The sequence below is a fragment of the Canis lupus genome, chromosome 15, assembly GCF_011100685.1.
Source record: "Canis lupus familiaris isolate Mischka breed German Shepherd chromosome 15, alternate assembly UU_Cfam_GSD_1.0, whole genome shotgun sequence".
Taxonomy (NCBI): domain Eukaryota; kingdom Metazoa; phylum Chordata; class Mammalia; order Carnivora; family Canidae; genus Canis; species Canis lupus.
Genome location: NC_049236.1, coordinates 16,318,131 through 16,329,679, shown reverse-complemented (window position 1 = coordinate 16,329,679; position 11,549 = coordinate 16,318,131). Strand labels below are relative to the sequence as shown.

General features: G+C 49.5%; 1 long non-coding RNA gene across 2 annotated transcripts; it reads right to left on the bottom strand.

Moving 5' to 3' along the window:
* Nucleotides 1-307: 307 nt before the first annotated feature.
* Nucleotides 308-9,885, bottom strand: LOC111098990. 2 transcript variants are annotated; one of them, XR_005369916.1, is made up of 6 exons: nt 9,808-9,885; nt 4,355-4,460; nt 3,010-3,114; nt 2,423-2,630; nt 1,240-1,426; nt 308-922 (listed from the first exon to the last, which is right to left on the bottom strand). It is a non-coding gene; the product is annotated as an uncharacterized LOC111098990 (long non-coding RNA). The 2 variants fall into 2 exon arrangements; XR_005369915.1 differs by having other exon boundaries at nt 3,019-3,114.
* Between the last annotated feature and the right edge of the window lie 1,664 nt (nt 9,886-11,549).

The window sequence follows — 11,549 nt, the reverse complement described above, 5'->3', positions numbered from 1 at the left end:
CCTCTACTCTTGACACTTGAGTCGTCATGCCCCTGCCCCTGTGGATTTGTGCAGGTGGATCTGTGTTTCTGGAGAAGTGTCTGTAGGCACACTGCAGCAGCTCTGTGTAGCAGTGTGGGGGTGTCCCCAACTCCGGGGACAAGCGGCACCTGGGTGGCTCAGTGGTTGAGCATCTGCCTTTAGCTCCGGTCGTGATCCTGGGGTCCTGGGATCCAGTCCTGCATCGGGCTCCCTGCTGGGAGCCTGCTTCTCTCTCTGCCTCTCTCTCATGAATAAATAAATAAATAAATAAATAAATAAATAAATAAATAAAATCTTAAAAACAAAAAGAAAGAAAGAAAAGGCCCCCAGGTAGGGAGTGGGGACAAGGAAGTGTGTGAGAAGGGCAGGACGATGGCCTCCTTCTCTCTTGAAGCAATAGACAGAGGGTAAAGGGGCACAGGAAGAGAAGCCCAAGCCTATCAGTGAAGTTTCTGATGATTATTGTGGCCCAAGGAAACCGGGACTTCCTACCTCACACTAAGGCATCCATGTGAAGGGAGGTCGGGATACTCAGAGCCAGATGCCCAGGAGGCCCTGGGGCCCTGGGGGCTGGGGGCAGGGGAGGGTGGGGTGCTCAGGGTTTAGCTCTCTGAGGCCTTATCAGGAAGATAGTTTGGCATGAATCCAAGGCAAGGAGGCAGTCATCACCTTAGTCCATGGGTTGGGGAGAAAAGATTTTCCCTGGGGTGTTTGGGGAAGTTGGAAATTTGCTCTTGAGGGTTTTGCTGGACAGAAAACACAAAATATATTTGTACACATGTAGAGAGATTCATGGATGTGTGCATTTTACCCGCCTTGATCTAGAAAGGACTTCAGGCAGCTATACAGTGAGTTGAATCCGGAGGAGAAACTTGAGAAAGATTTTGGTTTGAAAAGCCAGCTAAAAAAAAAAAAAAAAAAAAAAAAAACAGCTCTGTGAGACAGGGAGGAGAGCGGCTATTGTTGGTGTGTTTTTTTTTTTTTTTTTTTGGCTTTTTTTTTTTTTTCCAACTAAAATGAGGCCCCAAGGGAGGCAGGTCTGGGCCTGAGCCCAGGTCAGAAACTGGGATGGCCTTGTCCCTGGCTGTGAGCTCCTGGCCCGGGGCAGCTGGCCCACAGAGTGGGAAGAGCATGGCTAAGCCTGGGCCGCTGTCAGGAGAGTGGGGAATCAGGCCTGGGACAGACAGGAGGACCGAAGGGGTCAGAGGACCTGCTGACCTGCTTCTTCTGGGGCCAGGGCGGCAAGAGGGCAGGCAGCGGAGGGCCCCACCCACTGTGGGCTAAGGTGTGTCTCCCAAGCCTCCAGTTATTGTGCCATTTCCTGGGAGGGCTGCACCCAGCGTCAGATCCCCCAGTGCTGGCTGGTTTCCTCCTTTGTTGTCGTCAGCCCGCAGGATCAAGGCCTCTGTTGGGACACACAGAGTTGGCTTAGGTGTATGTGTGCGGCAACAGGAATAAGGCCACACTTGGGCCACTTCTGAAGGGCACTGGAGGAGCTGGTGGCATTGGGGAGTTGGTGGAGGGGTGCAGAGGGGCCCTGCTGAGACGTCGGGGGAGGGTGGACACTTTTGAGCTGCAGCCTGGCACGACCATTGGCCTCCACCTCCTTGGAGTCCCAGCCTCAGAGGCAGGATTACTGGGAGTGGCCCGCATGGGCTCTGCTCTCAGATTCTTTCTCCCTTGAACTTGGAGCCCAGTGGTCGGTGCCTGGCATCTCCAAATTGGTTCCCGATCCAGGGGGAATCCATGTCTGTGGGGTTCCATGTGTCCCTCAGACTGTTCTGTTGTGCTGCCTCTGGCCCTGGTCCATGGGGGCAGTACGAGCCAATCATGGGCTCAGAGCAGGGTGCCAGGCTGGATCCTAGCAGCTCTGGGTGAAATTAGGCCTATAGATTGGAAACGTTGGCTTTGGCCCTGTCTGGGGGGTAGCCCCAACGTTCAGAGCATGAAAAGCTCCGATTCTCAAACACCATAGAGCTCCCCAAATTCAGAATCCCCAGTGCCAAGGGTGCCGGAGCTCCCAACACCATAGAAAACCCAAACTCAGAGTTCTCAATTCCCAGAGCCTCGGGGGTCCAATACCCAGGGGGTCTCATGCCCAGGGTACCCAACATCTAGACCACCCAACATTCCTAATATCCAATTTTGAGCGCCAATGTCCTAACCCACCGGAACACACCCAAAGGGGAGGAGCAGTGGGCCTACATGGCCCAGGGCCCTCCAGAGACTGGTATAACCTGGAGAGTGGCTGTCACTGAAGTTGGGACCATCAGTGGTGGTGGAAACAGCAGTACTGCTTCCCTGATGCCCCCATCTTGGGTCTGGAGAGGTCAAGAGGGTCAGCAGGAGGGATGGCTTTCCCAGTCACAGGGCCTATATAATCCAGCGTCCATTTACTCACCACATAGGAGTGTGCATCCTCTGGGAACTGGCTAATAATCTCTAGGAATAGAGTCATGAGAGAAAAGGGGTCCCTGCTCTCGATATGGGATGTATGACGATGTGCTTGTGCCAGTGTGTTGGTGTGGGTCACCATCTGTGGCCCATGTGGCCGAGGGCATAGCTGTGAGATGCGACGGCTGTCGGCATGTCATAGTGTTGGTGAGAGGCTGTGAACATAAATTGTGTCAGCAGGTGACTCTCAGAACAGGGGCTGGCTATGTCTGTCTGTCTGGCCATCCGTCACGGTCCCTCCCTGCTTCGCTGCTGCCCAAGGGAAGTGATGCAAGGCCCCTGTGCCCCACGAGCAGGCCTCCCTGTGGGGAGCAGGGTGCTGGTGGAGAGCTAGAGGTGATACCCAGAGCCACCCTGCAGTGGGCCTAGAGATTGCCACCACTGCTCCCACCCCTGCTGGACCCAGAGCCTGTCTGGATCGAAAAGGCAGGAAGAAGGGTGGCTATAAGTGAAGCAGCCAATGCCAAAAATAGCCACCCACCCTCAGGAGGATCCCGGGACACCACCCTCTCTTCCCAGACCAGCCCAACACACCGTGCTGACCTGGAGCATGGCTAGGACTCTTGTCGGACTCTGCTTCCCCAACTTGCATCTCATTGGCCCCCTTAGACTTGAAGGAGGGACGGAGCAATGATGTCACTGCAAATGATGACATCACAGGGAGCTATGACATGGCAGGGAGGGACACAAGGCTCTGGGTGTGGGTGCTGTCTGGCTGCCTGGGTGGGTGGGGTTCCATCTGCTGGCAGCTCCCCCAACTCCCAGCAGCTGGGGATGGCAGGATCGGATAAAGCCGTGTTCGGGGCCTTGCCTTATCTGTCTCCCCCACATGCCTGATAAGCCTCTTACCAGGGCAGGCCCAGGGAGCAGGCAGGGAGAGGCTGGAAGAGGGGAAAGGGTCAGCTGAGTCTGGCTGAGCTCCAGGACAGACGGCAGGGGTCAGAGAGTCCTGGAAGAGCCCCAGGAGGAGGAGGGGAGGGGTCTCTGGGAGACCATTGAAGAGCTGTGGTTAGGAACCTAGATTCTGAAGCCAGCTCTCCAGCTTACTATATGGGGAAGCTGGGCCTTCAGTTTCTGGAATATCCTCAACAAGAATACTAGTAGTGGGCGGCCCGGGGTGCTCAGCGGTTTAGCGCCTGCCTTTGGCCCAGGGCGTGATCCTGGAGACCAGGGATTGAGTCCCACATCGGGCTCCCTGCATAGAGCCTGCTTCTCCCTCTGCCTGTGTCTCTGCCTCTCTCTCTCTCTGTGTGTCTCTCATGAATAAATAAATAAAATCTTTTTAAAAAAAAGGATACTAGTAGTAGTGAGGATCAATCATAATATTATGAGGGTTACTTATGTGTGACGAGGGCCTGGTATACAGTGAGTGCTCATCCTCCTTCCTAGGTGACACCAGGATCCTCCCAGGAGGTGCCCGTCTTACCCGGCAGCACATTCTGGTGCTGGGGGCTGGGGGCTGGGGGCTGGGGCTTGGGGGCCGTAAGGGCCCATGAGCATCCCTGGCCGCACCCCCACACCTCCCCAGTCTGCACCTGCCTCAGGAATCGTTCCCAGGCATCCTGGCCTTTCTGGCCTGGTTTCTTCCTGCACCCCCCACGGACACCTTGGAGACCTGGTGCCCTCTGGTGACAAAAGCCATACACGGCAGTTACAGCTGGATTCCCCTGGGGCACATCTGGCCAGACCAGGTGCTGCTGTCACTTGTCTGGTTATTTTGTGTCGTCCTCACCTCAAGTTTACAAGGTGGCAATTGCCCTCATTTTCTAGAATTCAGGCTCAGGAAAGTTAAATAATTCGCCCAAGTTTACAGAATCAGTAAATGGTTGAACTTGAGCTTGAGCCCACGTTGTCCTGTCTCCCAAACCTACCCTCTCACCTTGTGAACAGTATCCACACAGAGTTGCATGGCAACCAGAGATGTTTTTTAGTTACACAGTTTGAGTGTAAGCACGATTGGGTGTAGGGCCATTGAAGTTCTCCAACTGTGAATATAAAACATGAATTGGTTTTGAGAACAATAAGGTTGGGTGATTGACTTATTGGGACATTTTGTGTGGCTTCGATGTGGCTGATTGCATTGTGTGAGCATAACCATGGTCGGGCTTGTCATTTATGTTGTGTGAAATCAGCCATGGCAAAACATGTGGCTCGTCCTCCCGTGTATGTGTGTGTGTGTGTGTGTGCATGTGTGTGTGTGTGCATGTGTGTGTGTGTGTGTGTTGTGGAGGCATGTGTGGTTAGGTTACTGAGACTGTGTGGGGGAAGGTGACAGAGGGCCCTGAGTTCCCAGCACTGTCTGCTTTTGCAGTCCCAGGACTGTGTCCTGCTCACCATGACACACATGATGGATGACTTCACATGCCTGGTGCACTCCCATGGGCCAACCCGCTTTTGATTCCTCTCCACGCCCCTTTTTGGAGGAAGTAAAGCAAATAGTACCACAAATGGAATGGACTTTCATTTTTTCCACGAGATATTTGAGAGAGCCTTTTACAAACCTTTGAATGTTATCTCAAAAAAAAAAGTCATTTAAAAAGAAAAGTGAATACAGCTACTTGAATTCTTTAATTCGAATTTAAGTGCCGATTCTCAAGGTGTTGTTCGAAGACCTCTGGGGGTCTCCAAGACCCCTATGGGGGATCCACAAGACCAAAACAATTTTCATAATAATACCGATTATTATTTGTCATTTTCACTACGTTGATATTCACGTTAGTGATGCAAGGGCAGCAGTGGGCAGGTCTAACCTGGAGCCCAAGTAGGAATCAGGGGGTGTCTTCCAACCATCTTTGTATTTTGTCTGCCACTACACATACACAGGAAAAAAAAGAGGAAAAAGGAAAGAAAGGGGGCAACTTCACTTAAAAATGTCTTGATGAGGGCACCTGGGTGGCTCAGTCAGTTAAGCATCTGCCTTTGGCTCAGGTCATGATCCCAGGGTCCTGGGATCGAGTCTAGCATCTGACTCCCTGCTTCTTGGGGAGCCTACTTCTCCTTCTCCCTCTACCCTTCCTCCTGCTTGTGCTCTCTCTCTCTCTCTCTAATAAATAAAATCTTTTAAAAATGTCTTGATGAAAAAAAATGTCTTGATGAAGCAGTAAAATTATTAATTTTTTTAAACTTTCAACGCTTACATGTCTTTTCAATACTTTTGTGACACATGGGAAGCATACATAAAGCACATCTTCTGCATTCTTTTTTTTTTTTTTAAAAGATTTTATTTATGTATTCATGAGAGACATGGAGAGAGAGACAAAGACACAGGCAGAGGGAGAAGCAGGCTCCATGTGGGGAGCCCAATGTGGGACTCAATCCTGGGACCTCAGGATCACACCCTGGGCCAAAGGCAAGTGTTAAACGGCTGAGCCACCCAGGGATCCCACATCTTCTGCATTCTGATGTATGATAGTTATCTTGGGGAAAAGCACTTATGCAATTGACTTATGAGCTGAAACTCACTTTTCTCACTGGATTTACTTAAAAGAACAAATGACAAAAAATAGTTATTCAGACTTGGGTATTTGGCATACACTTTCTCCAAAGTGAACTAAACGAGCCTGTCACTTTAAGGGAAACAACTTCTTAGAGCTTGTCGCCAGTGATAAAATTAGAGCTTTCCAGTGAAAATTAGAATTTGGAAAATATCTATCTGCTACCGTGAGTTTGAAATCAATTTTGACGAGGTTGGTTATGACATCAATGAATGTGTGGAGGTTTTCTGTTTGCTTGTTTGTATTGTATGATAAAATGTGTCAATATTTGGAAGAGCTGCCTAACTCAGTGAACCAATATCTTCCAAGTGACCAGTTTGTGATGTTAAAAAATCATGCATGGATAAAAGATCCATTCAAGGTATGGGACAGACCGATGGGTTTTCATGTAACAGAAAAGCTCATTAATAGAGTTTCAGATTCCCCACTGCAAAGAACCTTTAAGAACTACACCAGTCCCTGGGCAGCCCAGGTGGCTCAGTGGTTTAGCGCTGCCTTCAGCCCAGGGTGTGATCCTGGAGACCCGGGATTGAGTCCCACATCGGGATCGAGTCCCACATTGGGCTCCCTGTCTCTGCCTCTCTCTCTTTCTGTGTCTCTCATGAATAAATAAATAAAATCTTAAAAAAAAAAAAAAAAAAGAAGAAGAAGAAGAAGAAGAAGAAGAAGAAGAAGAAACTACACCAGTCGAGTTTGGGTGTAGTATCAAAGAAGAATATCCATAACAAAAAGGCTATTCAAATGCTTCCCTTTTCCAACTATATACATTATGAGGCTGAATTTCCTTTACATATTTCAGCCAAACCCACATATGGCAACAGGTTGAATGCAGAAACAGATATAAGAATCCAGCAGTTGGGATGCCTGGGTGGCTCAGCGGTGGGGCGTCTGCCTTTGGCTCAGGGTGTGGTCCTGGGGTTGTGGGATTAAGTCCTGCATCGGGCTCCCTGCATGGAGCCTGCTTCTCCCTCTGCCTGTGTCTCTGCTTCTCTTTCTGTGTATCTCACGAATAAATAAAAATATTTTTAAAAATCTGGATTTTAACTAAAAAACTCCTGATTAAAAAAAAAAAAAATCCAGCAGTCTTCTATCAAGTCAGACGTTAAAGACACTTACAAAAATGTAAAATTATGTCACTGTTCTCACTAAAGTTTTTGTTTTGGAAAATGCATAGCTATTTTTCATAGACATTTTTTCTGTTAACATGTTAACAGAACATTGATATTGTTATTTTGTTTTGTTTTTAAAAAGATTTATTCATGAAACACAGAGAGAGAGAGGCAGAGACACAGGCAGAGGGAAAAGCAGGCCCCACGCAGGGAGCCCGATGCGGAACTCGATGCGGGGTCTCCAGGGTCACAACCTGAGCCGAAGGCAGATGCTCAACCATCAAGCCATCCAGGAGTCCTGATATTGTTATTTTGAATTAATACGTATTTTAAATGTCTCTCAGTTTTAACTTTGAATACAGTGAATATCAATAGATAAAACCCACTTAAATAAACCTTTTTGGGGTCCTCAGTTATTTTTCAAAGTACAAAGAGGTCCTGAGATAAAAAAAAAAAAGTTTGAGAACCACTGAATTGGAGTTTTATTTATTTATTTATTTTTAAAGACCTTATTTGTTCATCAGAGACAGAGAGAGAGAGACAGGCAGAGACACAGACAGAGGGAGAAGCAGGAGAAGCAGGAGAAGCAGGCTCCATGCAGGAAGCCTGATGCGGGACTTGATCCCAGGACTCCAGGATCATGCCCTGAGCTAAAGGCAAGCGCTAAACCACTGAGCCACCCAGGGATCCCCTGGAGTTTTTTTTTTTTTTTTAAAGATTTATTTAGTTATTTGGGGGGGTGCAGAGAGCATAAGTAGGGGGAGGGGCAGAGGGAGGAAGGGAGCATCTCAAGCAGACTGCCTGCTGAGCACAGAGCCCCACTGGGCTCAGGGCCCACATCCCACAAGCCAGGAGATCATGACCCGAACCAAAGCCACAAGGCAGACGCTTAACTGACGGAGCCCCCCAGGTGCCCCTGGAGTTGTATTATGAAAACACACAAAAAAAGACTGCAAAATTATTATAGCATTAAAATTGCTCAGCGACTAGACCGTGATTGTTCCCAGCGCTAGAAGAAATGTTAATGACAGGACAGGAAGAGGTTAGCTAAAGCCCTAATGGCAATCACTTTGCAGTATAAATATAGCAAATCAATTTGTTATTTGCCTTAAACGTACACAATGTTATATGTCAATTGTATTTCGATTTTTTTTTTTTTAAACAGCCCCCTCTTTTGCCCTAGACCTTTATAATTAGTGTGCTCTTGGCGAGCCAGCTCATTTGACTGCTTACATTACAAAGCACATCAGCTACAGATTTCCAGTATGTTCCTGGTGTGGTTGGCAGCACCCCTCGCCCGCTTGCAGGGCACCCCTTCTCCCCCCCCACCTACGGCCTCCCTGAATGAGCAGAAGAATGTTCTGCATGATTCCCGGTGTTCTTGCTTCACCTGGGTTCTTCTGTCTCTAAGCGCACTTTTTTTTTTTTTTTACACGATTATTTATTGAGGACACTCTGTAAGAACTTTACATTCACTTTCCATTTGGTCCCGACAATGACTCCACGAGCCAGATACTATTCTTCCTATTTTACAGATAAGAAAACTTGGCCTCAGAAAGGTTAAGGGGGAGCCTCTAGGAATGGAACTCAATTTAAGTCCCTTTTTAAAAAACCAACAAGCACAAGAATCTTTTCAAAATCATTTTCAAATCATTCATCACCAGGGCACCCCCTATTTCACCGCCCCCGTCCCTCCCCCTCTGGTACCCATCAGTTCCTTCCCTATAGAGTTAGGAATCTGTTTCTGGATTTCTCTCTCCCCGACCCCACTTCAGGCTCATTTGTTGTGTTTCCTAAATTGCACGTATGAGTGAGAGTATATGGTATTTGTCTTTATTTCACTTAGTATAATACCCTGAAGTTCTATCCCTGTTGTTGCAAAGGGCAAGATTTCATTCTTTTTTATGGAGGAATAATATTCCATTGTGTGTGTGTATATATATATATATATATATATATATATATATATATATATATATATATAAATGTATGCCCTTTTTTTTTTAAGATTTTATTTATTTACTCATGAGACACACACACACACACACACACAGAGGCAGAGACACAGGCAGAGGGAGAAGCAGGCTCCATGCAGGCAGCCCGGTGTGGGACTCGATCCCAGGACTCCAGGATCACAGCCTGGGTGGAAGGCAGGTGCTAAACCACTGAGCCCCCCAGGGATCCCAGTCCCTTTTAATTTATACATTCAAGAAGATTCATCTGAAGTTTAGTGCTTTAACAATTATTTTTAGTAACAAGCTACTACGGAAGGGAGACATCAGTACAGATCCTCCGCTGAGCCCCGTTGGAGCCCTCACATCTGGGTCCATGTCCCTGAGCCTCCACGGAAGCCCCCTGTCATATTTAGGACATGTTTGCCCCAAGCCTGAACTCTTGCACCTGGGTCTTGCCTGGATTGTTTCCAGAACCTTTATGCTGAGCCTTCACACCCTCTCTTTTCCACTAGAACCTCTCTGAGCCCCTACCCTGGGGCAACATGCTTCGGCTCCTCAGCTAAGCCTCATACCTGAGCCCACTGGTCAGCCCTCACAACTGCACTTGATGAACTACAGGTGGATTTGGCCTCTGAGAGAGCCCATTCCAGGGAGCAGCTGAGGAAGAGGGGTCGGAGGGTGGGGATGGGCCCTGAGCTGAGCGAGGAGGGATGGGGACAAACCTGGGCACGCAGCCCCCAGCCACCGTCAGAAATGTTCCCGGAGAGCACTGACCTCTCACCCCAACCCGCTACAGTTCGAAGATCCGCTGCCCCCACTGTCCCCACTTCAAGGACTGGCAGCCGCCTCTGGAGCAACTGGGGTATCACCATGGCAACCAGGCTAGGCCAGTGTGTGGGTGGGGCTGCTTTAAAGACTTTTATTAGGCCTGATTCTTTCATTCGGTTATCCTCGGGGGCCCTGTGGCTGAGGGGTCAGGAATAGGAGGAACCATCTGCCCCCCACCAGGTCTCTCAACTCAGAAAGATGTTTCTCTGCACCCCACCAGGTCCTGCCTGGGACAACCCAGTGGGAAACCCAAGCTCTGTGTGCAGCCCCCAGCCCTCCTCAAAGCTCCAGATGCTGGTGGATCTTGCCCCCTCCTGGCACTCTGGTAGCAGAGCTGGAGGGGAGGCTGGAGGCTCTGACCTCTTGTCTCTGCCTTCCTGGGCTGTGATGTTTCAGGGGTGAGATCTTGTCACTCGAGTACCTGAGGGTGGGGGGTGGGGGACAAGGGAGTGACTGTGGGGGCGGGGGCTGCTCAGGGCTTGGTGACCTAGACAGAGGTCTCATGTGGGCGATTAGCTGTCACACTGGGTCTAAGCTCCTTACCCCCAGAATCTAGCCTCCTCACCCCCAGCTCTAATCCTGAGGTGGGGGGAAGGGCTCTGGTGGGCCCCTGGTGACCCATTTAGCATGACCAGCTCTGGCCCTCCTGGAGGGCCTCGGTCTCTGGGAGCGTCTCTGCCTCTTCCTGCCTTGTGTTGTGCATGTGTGTTCCTGTCTCCTTGTCTCTGTCTCGATGCGTATTTTGTGCCTTGTCTCTGTGAAGACCTCTGGAGTGAAATTCTGCTTGAGGACAGAGGGCACTAGGTCATGGGTTCCACCGAACTCAGAGACAGGACTGGTGACAGGGAGTTTTGGGGACACAGACTGTTGGGTGACATGAGGTTTTAGACAACCAGGGGGTCTAGGTGGCCATGTGTTGTGGGTGACCCAGGGTTTGAGGGAAATCGGGTTGCTTGTGTTTGACACTTGCATTGGGGGGTGGCGCTAAGCTGTGGTTGACACAAGACCTGGGTGACGCTATGGTAGCAATTCAGAAAGAATTTGGGAGGCAGTAGGAGTGGCAGCAGTGGTTCTTATCCGGGGCAATTGTCTATGTCTAGAGACAGTTTGGGTTGCCACAACCGGAAGGAAGGTGTGCTAAGCATCTAGGGGTGCTGCTGGACATCCCCCAATGCACCCCATGGTCCTCCATAACAAAGGGTTACTGGGCTGGGGATGCCTGGGTAGCTCAGTGGTTGAGCACCTGCCTTTGGCCCAGGACGTGATCCTGGAGTTGCAGGATCGAGTCCCACGTTGGGCTCTCCGCATGAAGCCTGCTTCTCCCTCTGCCTCTCTCTCTCTCTCTCTCTCTCTCTCTGTGTGTGTCTCATGAATAAATAAATAGAATCTTAAAAAAAGAAAAAAAAAGAGTTACTGGGCTCACACGCAGAGCAACGGCTGCCCAGGCTGAAATCCCAGCTCTTGCACTCCATGACCTTGAGCAAGTTTTCTCATCTCTAACATGGAGCTTCTGAGGTTATTGGGATTACCGAACCCGAACTCGGATGGCGTTCATAATAGCGCCTGGCACTCAGTGAGTCTTGCTCATTGACTCTTTCCCAGTGAGATCTAGACTCAGGGACTCGGATATTCTCACCCTTTCTCATTATAGCTTCTACTTCAGGAAACTTCCATGGCAGGAAACCACA